We start from the raw sequence: 23139 nt of genomic DNA, 5'->3' as shown, positions 1-23139 counted from the left end.
AACCATTACGAGCGTGGATTTCGCCAAGTTTTCAACATTGTTGGAAACATTTGGAATAATTAAGGTACACAACTCACAACAATCTAGTCGTTTTTAGACACTGTAATGCAGAATTTTCACATATTATATATCTAAAGACAGCACCTAGGGTTCCAAGAACTTTTCTCAATAAAGGATTCATTCATGAATTGAAAAACATCGATTAAATACGGATTAAAATAAGATGAGAATACATAATTGTTAATTGCAGCCCTACTTAATTATTTGCAGATTTAGTCTCAAACATGTAAAGGGAAAAAAAAGAAGGAAATATGAAAGTTGCCCCTCACAAGCTCCCAAACCCCAAGGTCTTCAAATGACTTATTTCACAGCAAAGGGGCAAATCTTCAGATTTCTTAAGTTTGAACCGGCACATATTTGAAATTTTGCTTTGTAAATGATGAACCTTTTACCCCCATTTTTTCTGTTGATGGACTAATTATTTCAGCAGTAATTAATTGCAAATTAGCTGAGACGCTACAGAGGTTTCCACTAAGCATAGATGGGCTATGTGTCTTATCTGTCTGGCTCTTCTCTTTCTGTTGTGTTTAAGTTTACCTCATTTTCCCTCCCTTCACCATCTTCTCTCCTCTAACCCCTCTACCCCCCTCTGCTCCTCCATGCCCTCTCTTTAGCTGCTGCGATCCGCAGGGTAATGGTGCTTGTCGTCTGGAGTCTGTTCCATCAATATGTGGCCCCCTCTGTCTGAACCCGGTGGGTCAGCCTGGGTTTACACTTATCATCCACTCAAACTCACTCTCTCATCAAAAGTCCTCCGTCTCTGCTAATTCTCCAGCTAAATAGTTTTTTGTAATTTCTAACCAGTTTTACTCATCACCTCTTCTTCCTGAGTCTAATACCGTACATACCACAGTGAAAATCGGTTGTAAATGTAGCTCAAAAACCTGAAACAACTTTTGTGAGGATATACCTTATGCCCCTTTCTTTATAATGGAAATATCAGAATCCCTGTAGATATCACATCAAACAAAGAATCCTGCGGTATGTCTGCAAACAGCAGAACCCCCAATGAGGTCTTTACTGCCTTGAAGTAATCACCTACAAGCCACACAGGGAGAGGAATAAAGCATGCTAGGCACAAAAGGAGAACTCATAACCATTAAAGTCAGTACAGTAATTGAATGAAAGGTGGGCTGCTGTTTTAGTGGCTGGGGGCAGGTATGTGTCCTAACAAGATGGCAGGATGCAGAGCTTTTTTGGTTGTTACAGTAGGTGTTGCATCATTAGATTTAAGGGGCTGATTCAGTGTTTGGATTGGGCTTAGTCAGATGTGAAATGGCAAAAGAGGGAATGCTCTCGTCACAACGGGTAATTTCACACAATGATGGATTGACAGAGAGCACACTTTACGTTCCTCGTCACATCCTCTTAAAGGTGTGTGCGCGCCACCTCAGTGTGTGAATACCTGGCTGTTTGCCTTTCCTGTATTTGACTTTGGGTATGTGTGCACTGATGTGGCTCAGTGTTTAGGTGAAGACACTCCGCCAGGCATTTATATCAGCTGGTAAATTCTTATCTTCGCAGCCCACATAAACACAATTGCGCATCAGTATGCAAGAAAGGACCTTTGCGGTGGGAAAGTGGAACGGATATAAAATAGGAAAAGATTCCCGTACGTGAACAAGCATATGCGTTTGTGCGCGTTTCTCAGCATGGGCCTAGAGAGCAGGTTGTCAGCCACCGCGGCATATGGTGTGCACCCAGGTGATGAGCCGGTCTCCAGCACAGGCCTTTTTTGTGTGTGCATATGTGTGGGTGCATTGGTGTAGGTGTGTGTGTGTGTGTGTGTGTGTGTGTGTGTGTGTGTGTGTGTGTGTACCTCTTTCACTCTGATGACCATCTGTGCCCCGCTCTTCAAAGAAGCCCTTTCTGCCCAGCCCCATAGACAAATGAATTATTAAACTGCTTTTGCAGGTGACACCCTAACCATTTGTTAGCTCCTCTCTAGTGGGGCAGGCACAAACTTGAGGAAACAATCGCTCGGAGTCCTCGCCTGCCCCCTCCCACCTGATCTCTGATCATCTCCGTTCGCCCCTCTCTGGTCCACTTTACTGTTACCATGTACTCATCTTCGACATCCTCTCGTAACCGTAGCACTCCTTTAGATCCATTGTTCACTTATTTGATGTCTCTCTGTCCTTATTACCCCATTGCTTTGCCTCTCAAATGACTCCATGCTTAATTTGGTCTCTCCCTTTCTCTCTCTCTCTCTCAAGCTCTGTCCTTCTCTTTCTTTCTCTCCCTCTCATTCTCTTGCTGTCCAAAAAAGTCAATCTTTCTCCCAGCTCCAGCCTCAGGGACTGCGACCGCTTGAGGAATCCAATAAGGTTGATTAAGTGATGACAGTATAATTACAGCGATGGCACAGGCACAATCAATCTCTTGCTTCCTGAATAGGATAAATGAGCCGACCTGGGTCATCAGCGTATGGAAGATAACTTCACTCTGCGCATACTCCGATGGAACCTGGGAGACTAAGTGACAGAATCAAATGTGAAGAAGTAAAGACATTTGGTCTTTATTTATTTTTTTCAATAAATGTCCATGACCATTCATGTGTACAATTACAAAGTTAAACAGATAATTACTTAAAAGAGATGCACTTACCATTGTCTCTTCTACTGATAAACTTGACTGACAGAAGTGAACCAGAAGCACCATCATTTACAGTGAGAACCTCTGAGTGGATCAATTTATAATATCTATTACTCAGCCTTTTGAAAAAGTTCTGTAAGGATGTATACTTGCTCAGGTCTCTCAAGAGCACAATCTCTCTAATGACTCAAACACTGGAATTGCAACACAGTGCCATTGATTGTCCATTGAACCTTGTAAACATTCTATTGCTTCCCACTGTTACACAAAGTCTTATAAGCACTTGACAAAGGTCTAACTTTGTCCTTTGTTCTCTGATGTAGGAGCTACAATTGTGCTTGTTTTGATAGCCCTGTGAAGTTGAATTGTTTCCTACATTCAACTGCGAAAAAATAACTAACGACTCTGAAACTCAGAGCTCACACATGTCCTTAACGACTCTGTAAGAACACACTCACACAGAGTTTAAAAGCCAGCAACTCCCCTCCAGTTAGTTAGAACTGAAGAAGCCCCTTAGATGAGAGGTGAAACGTCTTCAAGAAACTGAAACAAGTCCAGTTGCCTACGATACAGCACCTAGATGCGAAAAAGTACTTGAATTGGCATAAAAGCTGGTGGTTGTGGTCAACAGCCTCCAAATTCTCGGTGATATAACTTGAGGTAGCAAGACTTAAATCAGAAAACTGGACACTCGCCAGTGTAGTGGAAACATTAGAAAAAACACCTGGGGATGTAAACCACATACTCAATAGAAACATATACAAGCTTCAGGCCTGAGAGAGACTACAGACTGACTGCCTCTTTGTATCTATGTATGTACGTAGAATGAAAACATTCCTTGACAATGACCCATGTATGTCTGTTCACTGTACTGTATTTACACCCTTGTATTAATCAGAATCAGAAACACTTAATTGATTGGGTACATGCAGCCACATCTGGAGGTAGTCTGGCACACATTGTATCGGATACCAACCAGGTGTAACTACAGTCTGTACAGTTTGGTGGCATTCTTATCCTCAGCTAAAACAGATTGATAACAGACTATCCATTCATCCTGTGCCTTTGCTTATGAAGGAGAAATAGTTAGAGTTCATACAGCAGTGTTGCTTCAGGAGGTGTATGAGGGACCGCCACGATGTTCAATGTGGGAGTAACGTGACGAGATTATGCCAATCTGTCAGTAACAGCAAGCGTCTTCACTGGTTCTGATGACCTGCTGTTTAAGTAACAATTTGTATACATTGTTGCCACCTATATTACGTGGCCGTTGCTTTTTACCTCAAACACATCCTCATACCTAAATGGCTGAATAGGTCGATTGCCAATGAATCTCAAAAAGACAAATATCACAGTTCCCAACTCAACGTGACAGTTCAGCTTACCAGCAACAGGCGCACCAGAACTTCGTCAACTGATCGCAGTTTGGCAAGGTTCAGATAAGAAAACTACTTGGTCAGGTTTAGGAAAACATTGTGTTTTGGCTGAAAATTAAAACCACTTAACTGTTACTTGTGTAACTTAAGTTGCAAACGTACCTCAAAATAGCTAACCATTGGCTTTCATACTGGACACAAACAACAATCATCCATCCCTCATCTCATCCATATGCTGACTTGTCGCTCTGTACTACAACTACAATTGACTTCCTCCTTTGCTGCCGTAATAATTAGAACAACCACTAGAGGTCACTGCCTAACAAGAAACTTACATAAGGGGCGTAATAAGCTGCTTTTAGGATCAACTTATGTGGTTGTTTTTGATGAGGATGGCCTGTTATGTCGTAGCAATCCCCTCGAGCATATACTGCATTGCTACCTATGACATGGGATGTACCATGCTTGTAGTTTGCAAATTCCACCAGATCTGCGCTAATGAGGCTACTTATCAGTATCATGTGTAAATGTAAAGGAGTATGATCAGATGTGTTTAACCACTCAGGAAGCTTATTAACACCTGGTGTGAATGGGATCATATAAGCATATAGGGATGATAGCAAAAAGGGAAATCAGCATAAGCAGGTGTGGAAACCTTTTTATCATCTTTGTCACTGACATCTGAGTCATTTGCTAATCCTGCTTGATGGAGGCTCCCCGCTACCTTACACAGATTGACGAAGGCTTAATTAACAGGTGCAGTGCATCAGTTCCAGAAATTAAATGCAAGTTGGCGAGAAAAAAAAAAAGAAGATAATTTTCTAAAAAATGGTCTGATCCTTGGTGAATCTGTTGCTGCCTTTTGTTGAGCTTAACTCAACGAGACCAGACCGAGGAATCTTTTCCCTCTTGTTTGTTGCTGTTGCAGTGCGCGCTGTCTTGTTTTCTCACTGTAGTCTAGTAGCAGGTGGCTTGGCATCTGGTCAACATGCTCATAACCCCCAACAAAGCTCATCTCATCACTTCATCTTTCCGGTCCTGTGGTCATCATTAGCAAGTGTTTGCAGATATGGTAATTTTGCTTCTGAATTTCATTGATGGTCCATAATGAAATTTCTTTGTGACTTCAACAGATGGGCAACCAGGAGCTCTGAACGAACCCGGTAATATATACCTGAGAGCATGGGCCAAATTATTTTGGGCTTCAAAATTCATGACATCAGTCAGGTTTCAAAACATTTCTGCGATCATCAAATGAATATATTTATGGCTTTTTATATTTGAATGTGTTCAAAACGTGATCATCTACGAGAACAATTCAATGTAATATTAAAAAACCCTTTCTGCACTTTAAAAGGGTCAGGTGTGCTGAGCGTTTGACACAGGAGCATAGGGTGCCTTTCATCTTAAAAGACTTAGGAAAAGAGCCATATTCATGGTCATAACTCATTGAGACTCTCCCACTCCTTTGAAGGGAAATTAGCCAGAGTTAAAAGGCCTTTGTTAAGCCAGACAATCAAAGAATTAATGGCAGCTTGGTGAATATTTTAATATCTACAAAGAAACTGGATCTGCCATCTGTTTCACTTTACAAGATTGTGAATAATGGCCGTGGAAATCCATATTTCAACAAGCGGATGATTTCGGTTCCAACGGGTGATTTTCACAGCTGATAATATGGCTGCATGTATCAAAAGATTTACAAAAGTAACTTGAAAAAGATGGGAAATAAAAAATAATAAGACACATATTGTGATGATATCAAAGCAGTGCCAGACATGAAACACATTGCACAATTTGCTCCTTTTCCCGCCATGGTTCAACACACACACACACACACACACACACACACACACACACACACACACACACACACACACACACACACACACACACACACACACACACACACTCAAATGTACACTTAACTTGCTCATCAGATTTCATGTTCCCTCCATTCCTCATTGACTCACTATCTCTCGCTCCGTCTCCTCTCTCTCTCGCTGCTCCACCACGCCTTTGAAACGTCTGTCAATATTGACTTTATTTATTTAATTGACATTGCTCGTGCTGACATTGGGACCTTGCATAAACAATGACGCAACGGTTTGGAAACTCCTCATGATGAACGGAAAAGGGGAGGGGAATAAAAGAGAGGAGCACTCATTCCTCGCTCCTACCCTCATCCCTTGTCAGTCCATTGGGAGGAGAAGCTTAAGTACTTTGGAGCTGGAGTGTCTGTCTTTCACACATCAAACGATTTGTTTTATCCGGTTCATATTCTCCCCTTCAGACCCTGCGCAGCCTGATAAGGCTTTGATGATGAAACGTAGAGGACATCCGTGCATTATATCTGAATTGGCATGCACGGAGGTGTGTGTGTGTGTGTGTGTGTGCAACGTGTGCGTGTTTGTTTGTCACTCTACAACAATGTAATTTTGGGACGAGCGGATGCTCATATGGCGATGCCAACAGCCCACCTCATTCTCACCACCTGTGCTACCCCGGGATATGGTGTCAACCTTCACTTCTCTTTTTTCTCAGCGTCCCTTTATTTTCCCACACTCCGCCCTTCTCTCGACCATGCAATGAAATGAAAAAGGTAATTAAGAGCAGAAAGGATTTCCTAAACACCTACAACAAGCATTTATAAGGCACCAAAAGTATTAAAAGCAACAAAGGAAGAGGTACTTATATCCTTCACGTATTAAAGGTACCAAAACCGTAATGTGGAAATTATCCATTACAAGTTGAAGTCCAGCATTTAAAATCTTACCCAAGCAAAAGAACAGCATATTCAGCTACATTTATTTTAAGTATAATAAGATGAAGTACTCAGTCTTTAGAAACAAAGTGCCCCCTGTGACTTTTATTATATATGTCATTATTAATCTGTTAATTAGCACTTTACTGTCATAGTTGGTTGACCCAGAGCTCGCTTTACAGTAAAAGCTTTATATAGAGTTTATTTAGTCCAGCGGTACCCAACCAAGGGGTCAGGTCCTTCCAAACAGTCAGAAGATAAATCTAGAGGGTTGTGCAATGATTCATGGGGTAGGGAAGAAGAAATAATTTAAATTCAGCAACACAATATTTGGGTTCAGGTTGGGTTTGTCTTTTTTTTAATGATAAATTGGGTTATTTGACCTCTGTTAGGTTCTTTTATTAACTAAGTGTCTTGGAAGTGTAGCAGGGAACTTTGTCTTTGGTGGAACTGGAAACATAACCACTGCTTTTCTGTAAGGGATCTCGAGCCAAAAAGGTTGGGGAAAAGTGATTTAATCTTTAAAGGTGCACAGTAACACAGTGTTAGCACAGGAGCTTTCTACCCCTGGGAGAAAGAGCTTTTCAGGACCAGGGCTAGCTGGTTAGCATGCTAACTTCAGTGGATATCTCTTCAACATACTACATTGAAGTCTTTGACAGAACATCAACACTGTTGTTTCTTCACATTTTGTTTTGATAATTTTAGTACATTTTTGAATGTTTTGAAATATAATTCTTAAATATCGCACATTTAAACCTGTATCTGAAAATTAATAGTGAACAAGTAACTCACAGTTAATACATTTATTTAATTGTGGCGTTCTGCCACAATATCAAGCGTTGGCCACCACATACTTTGGAGATGGGCTCTCTCTCGTAGACACATGTCATAGTGTTTATCACACATAAACTGCGTGCTGCCCAGGTATATTATTAGCTGCCACAGTATAATTGGCAACCCATTTCATCATTACTTCTTTTTCATTTCTTTTATATCCGTGTGAGAGAACGACGCCATCCGTGATTGATTCTCTAGTGGACAATCTCCCCTCGTTCTATACCTCCATATTTGTACCTGGTTTGTGGAGAAAAACAGAAAAGAATGTCCAGGTAGGTTAGAATAGAAATGTCACTGTTTCCTGTCTTTGTCTTTTTCTCGCCTGTTTTCTGTGTGCACCTGTGTTTTGTCAGGGTCCTCACCTTTTTGCAAACCTTAACAAGATTAAAATACCTTCATTGTCATTGCACATAGTTGCCGTGCATTGCCTTAAAACAATAAACTTAACATTTCACACATTTAACATAATGTCTATGCGTGCCTCCATCTTGCCACTTGCCGGCACAGATTGTGGTACGACTTCTCCTGTCTAATGTATGCCTACTAATGCCATTGTTTTCCGTAAGCTCTTAAGTGCGCCTGGTTCATTACCACGTTGGTTTGGGATGTTTCCATATGCTTGCGTCATCAACAACAAGCCTTCTCCACATGCAGCTCACCTGCTGTTGTGAAAACAGAATGGTGGGTGAAAAAATCCAAAATGCAATTGTGTTTTCTGGGCGGCTTTGTAAAACACTGCAACACCGCTGACGAAGAAAGTCCACAGAGCAGACACATACAAGGAGAGGGAAACAGAAAGACGCAGGCGGGGCAAGCTGGTGTGCGTGCAATAAAGAGACTAGAGGTGGGAAGGGAAAGCGAGGGAAAATATATTCTTTTAACACTTTCAGTAGACAAATCCACACATCCCCACCTCCCTCCTCACGCCACAGGTACACTGAGTCTGTGGAACACAGAGTAACTACAGCTGTCAAATAAATGGAGTGGAGGAAAAAGTACATTTCCCTCAGAAATGCAGTGTAGTCGAAGTATAAAGTAGCATCAACAAATATCACACAATTGTATTTAAGTACATACACCAGTTATAAATTCATAGGGAGGTTAAGAGGTCTTTCCTGTAAAGTTTGCGTAATCAAATTCCTCCGTTGCTCTAACTGCTATATGCATGGTGTGCAGTATTTGACTTCAGTCTCTAAAAGGCACCGCCATTCAAAAAACTTTTTCAAACTAGTTAAAGACATGAGAACAAGAAAAAAGGTTGAATTCTTGAAAATATGAGCAGGTCAGTGCTCAAAAAGCTAGCAGATATTTTTTTTGCTCACAGTTATTAAATAATAAATATGCCGATGACGTTTTTGACACTCTGATTACATTATGGCCGGTTGTAGAAAGAACTTCCTCAGATCCTTAAACGATGATGATTAATATGACACAATGCAGCAGGGAAGAAAGGTTTGAACCAGAGACAGCAGAATAAAATGCCTTTTTGTATATCAAGTGTTCTCACTTCGGTTCTTAAACCTCAGGCCCTAATGAGCTTAGAGTCTATAATGCTGCTCCCTGCTGCCCATCTTTGACAGGTCACTGCTGCCGTCAGCTGAGGCCTGAATGACAAGTGACCTGCCTGACAAAATGAGCAGCACCTTGTTAGCTTGTTTATGACACCAGTTATGGCTCAATGTTTTTTTTTTGTTTGTTATTTAGTTTTTATTTTTGGCCCATGCTGTTGTCTATGTTTATCTGACAGGTCGTGAACTGGGATTCGTGATGTGACAAGCTATTGTCAAAAACATCATGTCAGTACGAGTAGCCAATCCAAATGTATCACAAATTGTAACTGAATTTATGAGAAAATTGGCAAAAATGCCAATGAGTGCTTGATAAGCAGTAGGTGGCAATTCTGATATTGCTTACCGACACGTGACTCAAGTAGCTACAATTAACACATTTGTGTTTGCTTTTCCTTAGTGCGTCCATCAAACATTTTTAACCCCCTCCTATGAAATGGTCTTTGTTATCATGCTGCAGAATTGATAATCATCTATGGGGTAGGGAGGGTCAGCGGCCCCTTGCTGTCAGCAGAACAAAGAACAGGTCTGACCTTTAGTAATTTCTTTGTGGACAAACACCTGAACCCCTGTAGGGTACCTAGTTCACTAGCTGCATTTGATGAACTGATTCAATTCCCCTTCATGTTCAACATTTCCTATGAAGAGCCTCTGGCCAAGATGCACACCTTTTGTGCAGACAACTATTCATAACATCGACACTGGAGCAACAACTGAGACCGCCAGAGTTTGTGAACTTCCCGACTAGAAGTAAAGTGAATTTCAGGATGCTCCGGTGCAATAACTGTCAGACCTCAGTAGTGATAGTGCTGTTAACTGCCACCATAATTAACACTTTTAGTGAGAACGCATGTGCCCATTTAGTGTAAACACACACACACTGTCTGGTGTAAAATGATAGGCTACTACTACTGTTGAATATTTAACACTCTGGAAGTACATCAATACATTCAGTGTTGCCTTAAAATCACATTGTCTGGTGTTCTGAAATAACACTAAGTGTTTAATAATTTAATACTTACAGTGAAAATACAGTACATGTGTCCATGTAGTGTTAACAGACACTCTGAGGTGTTGGAAAATTACATTATGAGAGTTGAAACAGTTGCGACCACACAAATGTGAGTATTTTGCTGAGTTATTCAAGTTTATTTTGAACTTTAAAAAGCTCCCTGAACTGTTTTCACAGGCTCAGAGGCTAGATGTAGGACAACTTTGTGGTCTCGTAAACAATTTAATAATAAACACATTGGTGGTGCATGACTGGTGATGGCATGGCAAAAAAGACACACCCAGCTAAATGGTAAATGAGACTGAATTTAACGCAGTTCACATATATTTAGGTTGTCAGAGCTGTTGTTAGATAATAAACTTACGTTAGCGTTACATACAGTAGATTATATATTGTTTTTCTTTATCTGGCTGCTGTCGCGCATTGATAATAATTATAATACTACTACTACTACTAATAATAATAATAATAATAATTTAAAAAATGGGTTTGGGTTAGGGGCAAGTCTTGCCACTCAGCAGCCATCTTGGCAATGCCCAGGCAGTTGTTTCGGGCTAACATGACCAGGCTCTTATCTGAATGAATGGGGAGAGAGCCAGAACTTAAGTTTTAATGGTCACCTGGACATAAAAACTGCATGTATAGCATCACCAGTCAAATCTGATAAAAAACAAAGAAGTAAAAAAATGTGTTTTTGTCGACAAATATAAATAATATGTCTGCAGAGCTTGTAGAAAGGTGCAGAATAAAAATGGACTTCCATTTTCTATTGTGCTTTTCCAGTCTACTGAGCGCTCATTCAGTCATTCACGCACACACTCGTACACTGATAACAGAGGCTACCATGCAAGATACCGACCTGCTCATCAGGAGAAATTTTGGGTTCAGTATGTTGCCCAAGGATACTTACACATGCAGCCGTGGGAGCCAGGGAATTGAACCAGTGACCTTTCGATTACTGGACGACCCGCTCTACTGCCTGAGCCACAGCCGCCTAAATAAAGTATCTCTGTTCCTTAAAAACATTATTATGATTGTGAATTTATAACTTTACAATCTTTGTCGGGTCCAAAACTATTGTTTTATTTACCGCTGTGTAAGAAATCTGACGGGTGGTTCGACAGCTACAGCTGAATGTTATCAATAACACCTTTAAAAAGTTTGGTGGCTTGTTATACCTCTGCTGCTCATGCACACGGTTTCACGACGCCAACTTCCTTTACAGCTCAACACAGAGTGCCGCGACGTGACGCTGTCAGCTCACTCCCATCAGAACACTTGAACAAATGTGAGTTTAAGGTCTAATCTGTGAATATCCTTGGTATATTACTTGGTAATCCTGTGCATTAGTGTGATATCCTCTTCTTTCATGCTTCTTTGAAGTTCGTCTGCAGCCACACACAAAATCGGTTGAAACTGTCTCGGTCATGAATCTCGGTCATGTCGGCTCAACAACGCGATTGGCTGATACCTTTCCCCGTTCGGCTGCTATAAAGCACACGATTGGCTTTTGGGGTGAATGGGGCTTGATATGTGTCATACACCCACCAACTCTGACGTTACTATTATTATCTGTTCAAAGTGGTCTGTCGCCCTCTAAAACGTCTTTGGTGTTAGTAAGTGGATAACGGCAGTGGAAAGGCTCATGCCTCGACATGTCGTCTCAGATGTTTCTATCTTTGATGTTATTATGAGAGGTGTAAAAATATGTTCAGTTCATTATGAAAATGTGGAGGGACAAATTAGACCGGTTGCCAGCATGGTTAATTAATGTGAAACACATGGAGTAGCGCTCTTAGTAATCCGTAACCCTGGTGCTCTTAGCGACAAATGACCTCCATGTGTAAAAAATCAGTGGAGTGCCCTCTAATTACATGATTTCAAGAGTATAACAATTTGTTAAAGAACTATTTTTATTGTTAACTGGATGCCCTCAAAGTTAACTTCACATTCGAATGCTATTTACGGGCCTTTAAATGGACCTGTTTTACTGTTTGGTTATGATCTGACCCAGGCCAGAACTTCCTCAACAAATCTAATGAGAGCAATTCACTTTTTATGTTCTCCCCGTTGGATTCTTTGTCACAGAGCATGCTGGGAATTGGTGTGACAGCATTGGTTTAGACCTGCTCCTAAACCAAAGAACACAATCAATCCAGAGTTCTCCTTCGGGAATGGTTTTTAATCCAGCTGGGGGAAATGGCGGCCCGTGTCTGGAACTGGAAATACCAGCTCATATGTCTCAAAGCTATCACTGTATGAGACACTACATCATGACCATGAGTCAGGCTCTAACTAAACCTGCATGGCCTGAAGCCACTACATGTGTCACCGCAGCGAGCTGGAAATATCACAGCGCTATACCCTTGCCACGGCTGTACTTTGGCATGACAAAGAGGCAGTGTTCTGGACGTGCACAAAATCACAAAACGTCTGTAGCTAGTCACATCATGGCATTACACCTCCTCACCTCCGCACCGCCTCCCTCCACCACATTCTCCCATCCCTGTTTCTGTCAAAAGCCCATGATCAAATGCACTTGCTTAGATTTATATAGTTCCATTGTGCCTTGGCGACGTTTCCATTTCACCCCTCCTCCTTCTCCCACCTCTCCTCCTGCGCTCTCCATCCCTTCCTCCATTCTTCTGTCACCATGCATCGCTTTCTCACCATAGGTCATCAGGTGAACATATGCATTTTCTCCACAAGACGCAGTGATATTCAGACTTCTCAGCTGCTTGAAAATGACATTTGGCAGGAGTAAGTAAGGCCACGCAGCGAGCACGCTGGTTCTCCCTCGGTCATCTTTTTTGATTGATTTACCCTCCGTGTCAGGGATTGCGTGATAGATGGTCCGGCTGAGCAGCCTCAACATCACCCCTGTCACTATAACGGCATAAAAAATAATTTCATTTGTCAAGCTCGGCTTTAAAAGAAACATGCAATTTGTCGATGGCCTGCACGTGGGCAAAATGTTAAGATTAATTAAGATTCCCTGCAATGAAAAAAAAAAAATGGAGCCCTCATACAAAAAGAAGTAAGATGCTTTTCTTTTTTTTCTATATTTACAAAGAAAGTTTGCACAGAAAATGAAAATCAGATGAAGGGACTTCATGTTCAGTGGAGGGTATTCTCCATCTGCACTGCAGTCTGTGAGCGCAACCCTGTTGTGAAAAACAGAGCGCTCTGATCAGCGATATTAAAAGAAATAATACTTAAAGTTTTATTTGCAATGGGTGAGAGGAGCATTCGTTTCTTGCTTTTCTTTTTGATTCCTCTAATTTTCCTCTTACTTTGAAATTCCAAGTGAAGTGCACTACAAACAACCTGTGCTTCTCAAAATGCCCCATTTGCTTTCATGTTGGCTGCTGAAGAACATCAAAAAACACCCTGAGAACATTTGATCCTCGTTAGAAAGTGCAGTTAAGACATTGCACATTGCTTAAATCTTTATCTTTCGGGGCGTGCTGACCTTGTGTCTATAAGTATTTATTTCGATGTGTAGATGTGTGTAGATCCACTTACAAAGGACCACAGCTGCATCTGTAATGCGTCTAAACTAGGGTAGTCAGATCTTTGTCATCACAGGTACAGCTAGGGGACGATCAAGGTCATGCTTTGAAGAAACTCATTTTAACTGTGGGTAGGAAAAGGGAAACAAATAGTGGTATTGTGTTAAAGTTTTTTCCACTCACCCCGTTCTCCATGTGCGGAGGTGACCTCTTCCTTTTCTTCCCTGACAGACATGTGTCGCACATGAGTATAAACGTAAGTTTTCTTGGGAGGACAGTCTCTTCGGATATGGACACAATCTAAACAAGTGTAAGGAGACAATTATGAAGACGTTAAGAAAGCAGCATAAAAACTTGGCCAGACGAGTCGGGTCAATTTTTAAAAGAGCAAGGGGAAGAAATTGGAAGAACCCTCAGGAAGAGCCACAGAGGAGAGACTGTTCTCCCATGATGCACAGACATGCAGTAGATGTCGTACGCACAGAACAGACCAACAAAATCACAGAGAACACACGTTACAATGAGAACGTAGGTATGAGGCGTCACTAACTGGCACCTGAGCCACAAAAACTCCTCATCACCATGGTGACCTGAAAGAGGGAAGGCCACATACAGGAAAGGATGACAAATTCAAAAACAAATCTGAATAAAAATACAGATCTATGTAAATTGTTGAACACAAGTTTAAAGGACTCCAACTACACATAACAAGACAATCAGCCAGAACACAATGAAGTCGGCCTCAACATTTAACACTGAATCCACAACAACCGACTAATCTGTCAACGGAGACGGGCTGAGTAGCTCTGATGCGATAATGATTCTACGACGCCCTGAAACAAAGGTAGTTTGTGAAAACTATGGGGTAACAAAAAAAGCAAAAACCAGCAAGGCTACACTTGTTAAATTATCCTGAGTGCAGACAACAGACAAAATTTGAACTTTAGCCATTACGGAACAATCTCTAATTAACTGCAGATGATATAATCTGCCCTTGGAGATGTTATTTTTACTTTAAAAAAAGACAGTTAGCACCAGTTAATCAAGAAAGCTGATACCTAAATGTTTCCTTTGCCAATAAAAAGAGCGAGAGGGGGAAACAGGTTCAATTTAGGTATTCAGCCAATCCAAACTGTCTGTTAAAGCCAAGCCATGGCAGCTTTCGAGGGATCCATGCCTGGGGGGCTTATCTTTTCTCATGGCAGTGACCTTTTAAAACTAGTTCAAGTTGTTTGGCATAAGCAAATCAAGTGTAGGAAGTCAGAGGCGAACTCGTGTTCACACATCACTACAGATGTGGTGAAGTTAAGTGCGAACGGGGCTAAACATTGTCAGTCAGTCAGTCAGTCAGTCACGCACACGCTCACGCACACTCGCTATCAAAAGCCACCTGAACAGCTGCTTATAAATTGTGGTCGGACGAATTAATCAACCTCTGATTCTCAAGGGCTCGCCACAGCAGCCTTAGTGAAAGCAGATGCAAATTGGCTCCATTATAGAATGATGGCGAGAGCTAGCTTTGTGCTCCCAGACACAGATTTCAGCCCAGTAATTATCAGCGCAATTTACACATGAACATGGAACAAAATAACGATTTGTTCCCAAATCCTGAATAAAAGAAAGGAGTCTGAAATGTGCAAAGACTTTCAAGGAGTTAGCAGGAATTCCTTTTTTGTCTTCTGAACAAGAGGGCCGGCATCAAAGTAACGCTGTGATTGAGGGCAAAACGACAACACAATCTGTGACTTGAAGTGCAGTAGCATTTAAGTGACTCTACTTTAGTGGAGAGATCTCATGCTTTGGCTGATGCAATTTCTTTCATTTGCTGAGGGCTTTTGAACAGGATGCCCAGAAGCAGTGAAATGCTGTCACTGAAAAACAAAATTGAAATAACATTTTAGGGACTCAATGCCAAATGAAAGATCTCCAAAGTTGGCCGCATGGAATTTAAACACTTGCGATTTTTCCTCCTTTCTGCAGTTTAAAAAAGCCGCACGACACCAATCATTGATTCAAGCCTAATGTGCGAAGAAGGAGGAAGCTGTTTGAATGTTGATCAAACACAACCGTACTGTATGACTTGCAAGGCGGAAAAGAAATATATTTCCACCAGCCTCAATCGTTGCCAAGAAAGGGGCTCCTCTCATTACTGCTCCCTGTGATGGGTGTGAGTTTCCCCCTCTATGGCAGTGAGCTGCCATCTTAAGCTGTCATAGCCCAAAAGATAAGGGACAAAACTTACCCTTTAATCAGGAACCATCACATCCCCTTTAATCAACTCAACTGTCCACGCCATGTCACTCTCGATGCTGTCTGTACACCATGTACACATGAGGATTACCTCTTACGCTCCGTATCAGAACTCTTCCTCATTAAAAATAGCATCCTGGATTCCGAACAGAGTTTAAAAACAGACAGGATTCAAAGGAGGATTTGGACATTGATAAGATCATTTTAACGTGGCTGAGGCGCACAATGGCGGCATTAGACTTGAAAAATGGGAAACATCACATGTGACCTCAGCAAATGTTGCCATGAAGTCGTGTCACAGTCGTTTTCAAGTAATACTAAAGTGTTCCCGTCACCATTTTGATTATAAACTAACCACATTTGAAAGCAGCAGTTGCAGGAATAGAGAGACACATGCTCACTATGAATAGCCTCAGAGGTACATTTTGTCCCTTCAAAATGTCATTGAAAATCTTTTTCACCATGGAAACACCCCACAGTGCATTAGGATGTACTTGTCAGTGTGTGTGTGTGTGTGTGTGTGTGTGTGTTTGTATCCAGAGAAAGATTTGTAGTTTAGTGCAGGCCCACGTTAATTAAGTGTGTAAAAAATCACAGTACTATTCCTTTGTCTGCGTGTCCTTGGGTTCGAGCTCGCATTGTGGACACAGTTTTTTTTTTTCATTGTCTCTTTCTTTTTCTTTGTGGGGTTGTGTGGAAGCCGCATGCTCACAGCAAACAATCTTCCAGAAGATGCTCTCCTTTGCCCGCCGTCTCGACACAGCCATGTGGGCAGCGACACGTAGACAGAGAGCTACTCGTGATATCTGGTGTTTGTGGAGACCCTGCAGCTGCTGCAGATGATTAAATCTCACCAGTTGCCGACCTCTTGCCAGAGATCGGGCTAAATCTCCATAACCGCAGCAAGACCCTAATCTGCACTCCCCACCTTCAAAAAGACCCTCTCCATTCCTACAAGCATTTAAATGATAATTAATACTTAAGCCACCAATTGTAACGGTAACCCACAAAGAGGAGAACCTGCTCCGTGCTCGACTATTTTACTCGGAAGACAAAATACCCGTCCACCCTAAGGCTGACGGACAGGCTACTTCGAGGCGCCATGAATAACAACTAGCCTTGGAAAACGCTGTGGCCCCACTCAAGTAGGTGTCAGGAAGTCAAGTGGGTTTTGTGTTATCTCTTCGTACTTTCAGCTGCCTATTAGCATAGCTATTCAGACGGCACGGCCCATGGCCCACAATGGGAATAAAAAGGGGAAGCCAATCTCTCTCTCTCTCTCACTTCCCTCTTTATGTCTTTCACTCTTGAGTCTTTCTCGCTTCTCGCTCCCTCACTCCTAGCTAATCCGCTAAGTCCCACGGGGGGACTAGAAGTCGTTGAGTTCTGAAGTGGCTTTTTGTCTTTTGGTTTTGTGTTGGGGAGTGGGAAGTCCACCTGCTCCGAAGAATTTCAAAAAGGTGGTGCGAGTGGACTGAGAGCGCGCGTGTGTGTGTGCGCCTCGGAGGCTTGCTGGGAAAGTTGAGCCGCTGAAATGTTCTGTGAAGTGGGAAGACTTATTTTTCAAGGGTAACTTGTCGTTTCTGTGAGAATGAGAGGAGAAGAGTTGGTTTTGTGTCCTTAAATTCAATACACCTCATGTTTGTACTGGCCGTGAACTTGTGTAATTTCTTCATCTCACAGAATAATAGTCGTTCATCCGTCCATTTGTGATGGCTCAAACAAAGACGGAAGGGAAATGAATCACTTTTAGATGACGGGTGAATGAAGTTCTTTCAAGCTGACAGATTGAGTTATTGGAGAGGGACGTGTCCTGTAAATGAATATGAAAATGAAAATGAAATAACACATCCGTAAATGTATTTATTTTACAGGCAATCATACTCGCCCTTATATTGCAGGTACGCCATTCTTAGAAGATTTGTAATAATACAATCTTAAAAGCACTGCATTTCAGGGACCTAGAGATATGCAAACAAGCACTTTCAGTCTTCATATTGTTTGTTTTGATCACGGCTAAATGAGGCAGGCACTCTTTTATTTTTACAGCAACAAGTGCTGAACACACAAGACAACAGTTGATTGTTTTAAAAAAATCGTAATTATTACAACAGTGTTGTGGGGCCCAGCGTCATAACAATTTCAAGTGAAGTGTTGAGCAATAAATCAAATAAACCAAATTTGAAAGCACAAACCTTCAGTTAACACCAGAACTGCTGTGAGTGAGTGAACCAATATAGTGAGTAATGCATTTATTGTCTTTTAATAGCCAAAGTACCTGGTGTCAAATAAAATCTCAGCTTGTTATGGGTGTTAAATGGACTTGCATTTCTACAGTGCTTTTCCAGTCTACTGACCGCTCATTCACACACTGATGGCAGAGGCTGCATGCAAGGAGCAATTTGGGGTTTTGGTATCTTGCTCAAGGACACTTCGACATGCAGCTGAGGGAGCCGGGGGTTCGAACCGGCGACCTTCCGATTACTAGACGACCCGCTCCTGAGCTTCAGCTGCTGCCCGGTGCTGAAAGGGAAAGTGTTACAACCGTCTCCATGCTCCACTACCATGTATTTCTCAAAGAAGCAACAGGGCAGCGGAATGGAGCTACCCTGCATCAGCCGTGAATGGATGTGGATGATGGGTCACCAATGAAAGTGGCTGACGACTGACAATGATCGTTGCCAAATAACCAAGATGCATCTCCCACCCTGTGAAAAAAAGTAACCACGGCAAAATTTGTCCCGTTAGTATGACCATCTGAGGCCGAAATAGGTCAAATTTATCACATTTGCTTTGTATTTTCATTTAAAAAGTTGCTTTTTAATCTAAATTACACAACAAGCAGACACTTTTAGGAATACCAGCAGCATTGCAATTTTTAATATAAGTTATAGCACTTAAATGACGGTCGTGGCTGTTCCACTGTTAAAATTGTGATGCTCAAACTCCCTTTGACACGAATAAAGAGCGATTACTGAAGAGCATTTTCATTATCAGCTCCCTGTGGTTGAGACACTATTTGCCCTGGCAGCCCATGGAAACGCACCTTTGGAATCCCAGCTGACTTCACGTGATAGTCACAGTCCGACAGTACAATGTGCTTCACCGAAGAAAAGAAAAGAAACAGCAACACAACAACAAACTGACAATGGATGCCAGGAAACGCAGAGCAGCATGTAGTAGGAAGGCAAGAAGCTACGTTTTTAAAAAGCAGTTTGAGAGTTTTTCTTTATTAAATTAAATTAAATTAATAAATTGACGTATTCAATTTCATGAAGAAAACAGTCAGAGGCATAAAGAATTAATCATTTGTTGTTGAGAGCATCTCACAAAATATGTGGGGTTCGCCCAAACTCAACAAAATAAATAACGGCAGGATTTTTGAAGGGAGTCTGGGGACTTTCTCCTCCGGCAACATTGCTGTTACTGTTTGCTGTATTTGTAAAATTTGGCATGTTGCAGTCATAACATCTGCTGTTTATCACTGCAGGTAAGACTTGAGACTGTTTCCCTGCTTCCTTATTTTGTGTGGTACAGAAAAAAGATTGTTTTTGTTTAAAATGTGACAAAATAGAATTGAAGGCGTCCGCAGTATAGTCTTAATCTTAAGTGTGTCTGACAAAAGACATATTTAAAAAACTGTTAAACATCAGTCCTTATCCATCCAACAGTGTGTACAGTCTGTGTATCAATACAGAAACAAATATTAAAGTCTGAGAGTGCACCTCTGCCAACCGGTTGGTCTGAGCAGGTGGAAATGCAAGTGAACATGATCACCTAAAGCTATTCATGTAATTAGTTGTAACATTTATTTATTTCCTAAGGCCACTGTGCACCTGAGGCTTGGCCCTCAGCAGTTCTGTGCCTACACAATGGCGTGCCAGGTCATGTCAGGTCTTGATTTGATTTACATATCATTTCCTGTAAGGGGTCATGCAAAAAAGATAATATCTCTGGTTCTGTTTTGTCAATTTTTATCCATTTTTTAAACCTTCCATCTTGAGTCAAACACTGCTATAGGAGTGCAATATTAAATTGGTGGAGCAGTCTTTTAAAATGTGTAATTTGTATGAAAGGGCCAGAATTCAGAGGTAGCTCCAAAACTGTAGGGGGCAGCATAGTGCTGCTCACTTTATTAGACTTGCTACTCTTTGCTATAGCTAGCTAGTTGCCATAAGCCAAGCCCCCAGGAAGATCACCGGGCTTTAAAGTGAATTTTCCTAGTGGCCAATTACTACATCAGGTGGTGCACTGGGACCCAAAATGACTTTTTCCCATAAGCTCTGATTGTGACGAAGCAGTATCCAGATTGTCATTGTTAGATTAATGCCGTTAGCAAGTAGCTCAGCAAGCCGTGAAGCCAAGTGGCCCTATTAGCTGGATGGACTTCGCACCAACCTCAGTCAACCGGCCTCCCAGTGAAGGCGGGACACCAGATTAGGACTGAATACAACCTCTGAGACCAACAGATGCTGGTTAGCATTTGCCTGCAGCTAGCTGGTTAGCATGCTTACTCCAGTAGACATGTCTGCAATGCAATACATAGATGTCTTTGACATTACGTCAACACTGTATTTTCTTCATTCTTTTGATAATGTAACTAAAAGTCTAGCCATATTTTACAAACTGCTCCCCTAAATAGCCTGAAGCCTCCTACTGACTTTTTCTGACAGCATATTTTGCACAGTTCTGGTCTTCTGTGTTGTAGGATAATATATTTTAAATGTATTCTGTTATTAATGGAGATCAACCGATCATCGATTAATCATTGTCATCCATCCAAGAGAAACTAAACTTAGTATACCTGCACATCACAGCAATGCAGTGTATGTGGGCAAGCAATCTAATTACACATGTTAAGCCTTTTTATTTTGGGGTGTATTGATTGAGGCTGTTGCCACAGTAAATGTCCATCTCATCATTAGCTTCACTTCTGTTCCTCTCCAGCTCTTACCCATTCCACTGACCTAGCCAGCAGCCCTCTGCCATCTTTCCCGTACAATGTGTGTTTCACTGTTGCTGTATCGTATCGATCCTCTCCCCTCACTTTCCTCTCGGCCTCTGATGGCTTCTCAATAAGTGCATAGATCTATGATTGATTTTGCCATTGGATGTCTCCGTACAGTCATTATGAGAGAATTTGCAGGCGCCATAATAGGATCTGATGGCTGTGAGTGTTCACAAATCACTTTCCCATTGAACCGAAGCTGGATTCAGGAGACTCCAGTTGAGATCTTGTACCGGAGAATACCACTCTGACATCATGCTGTTATCTTCTGCACCAATACACAGATTTATATTATTTGTATTATTATTTTATTATATATAGTGCTGAGTTGTATTTTATCTGTAGTTTGAGAAAATAATGTATACATCCTATAGAATGAAAACTCACTCCAGCTGTTACCCCTCCTCCTCCCCCCTGTCCATTCTCCTGGCCTCCTATTCTTACGAATCCTCCATTCCAATCCATTCCTTCTCCCTCCTCTGTCCCTCACTAGCCGATGCCATGACCTTTTTAGCGGCTGCTTAAACAGATTAGCTGTTATTAAGAGCTATGCACCGCTGATGACTCTTTCATGAGGTAGGGCCCCGGTCCCACGGGGGATGGAGATTGAAGGGAAAAGAAGGAAGACGTTGGATGCAGAGAGGAGGAGGAGAGGGGGAACAATGGTCAAACAGGCATGCATATAGGTTAGGGAAGAGCAAGTCGATTCTGGGTAAGGAGCGGGAGAAGTAACGGCGAAAGGGCAATAGGGCATGTAATGGAGTTATTGGGAGAGAAGTTCAAGACGGGGACTCAAAAACCAGAGATAAGTGACAGACGGAGGATTCGGAAGATGCTGAGAAATAGAGGTCAAACAAAATAGATAAGTGGACGAGATGGGTCATGTGTCAGTGTAATGGATAGTGGCGATATCATGGCAGTAAAATACCAAGGGAGAATGGTAAAGGAAGTACAAAAAAGAATAGTGATGCTGACTGGACAGCAAAAATATATCTGAAATGAAAAATTCTGAAGTTTCATCACATACATCCATGATCATGAGTAAATGACTCACCAGATTCACATATTTACATCCTGTTTGCAAAGGACCTCAATTTGGATTTGGTGATACAAGGACACATACTATGAGAAGACAGTAGAGAATTTGCATCGAGGTAGCCATCACACCTTTTAATATCCCTGGCCGTTGTCGGCAATGTTGCAAATCATCGAGCAGGACTGATTAATGGCAGTGTTCGATTTACAGGATTTTTGCATTAATCTCATTGAAGCAGCTTTGATTAATCAGGTATTAAATTCACTGGATATGTAAGACTTGCTCTGGAAATCTGCCTTTTATAGACCAACACATTTCTACATAATTTCTACATAGCAAAGCTGGAATGTGAATAAAGTCAACACTGTCACCTGGAAATTATGTTTGTGAACTACAATTTTGTTTTTCTGGTTAAGTTTGAAGGGAAAATGTAATTGCTGCTTGGATAATGTTCCCTGGTTATTCTTTCTATAAAGAGCTACATTTCTGACCCCGCAGTCCTGAGGTCTGCATTCTGAGCTCTGAGTGTTGTTACGTTCAGGCACCAAAAGCACTTTGGTCAAGGTTGGGGGAAATGGTGGTTTCAGGTAAACCTTAAAAGAGAGCTGCAGGGATGATGTATTTTTGTAGGCTAACCTGGAGGTTAGTATCGCCCTGGTTCCCTTAACAAATAGCCTATTTTTCAATTGGATGTTTGATTGTTGCAGAATATTAGCTCTGTGGCAAACACAAGTTTTGTTCAGCAAGATCTTAAACATCTCTTGAGCTTATGTCAGACATCTAAATGGAAAACCCATACAAAAAACTCACTGACTTTGAGACGAGTGATGTACTATGATGCTAACTGATTTCCAGGTTTTAGGACTCATTCCTGTCCTCACTCTATACTAGCCCACGTTGTGCATTGCTCTTCAAGCAGCTCATCCTCATCAGAAAAACAACCATATAGGTTGACTGTGCAAGCAACATATTATGACAAATATGTACACTTTATAATACAGGTTTTTTAATTATTGCAGCAGCAAAGGAGGAAATTAGGTGATGTCGTATAAAACGTGAGAAAGTTCGCATTGGGAGGAGATGGACGGTTAAGGAAACAAACACAGGACTTTCAAACC

The 23139-nt window shown here is 41.6% G+C and overlaps 1 long non-coding RNA gene across 1 annotated transcript in view; it reads right to left on the bottom strand.

Annotated features, from left to right (window-relative positions):
* Positions 1–23139, bottom strand: part of LOC311267110 — a 182987-nt gene that overhangs the window by 21528 nt on the left and 138320 nt on the right. The window contains exon 3 of the long non-coding RNA XR_014623792.1: positions 13911–14027. This is a non-coding gene — a long non-coding RNA (uncharacterized lncRNA). The remainder of the gene's footprint in view (positions 1–13910; positions 14028–23139) is intronic.

This window comes from Pagrus pagrus (genome assembly GCF_965226575.1).
Source record: "Pagrus pagrus genome assembly, chromosome: 2".
Taxonomy (NCBI): Eukaryota; Metazoa; Chordata; class Actinopteri; order Spariformes; family Sparidae; genus Pagrus; species Pagrus pagrus.
Note: the sequence above shows the minus strand (reverse complement) of the source record. Positions and strands in the feature narration are given on the sequence as shown.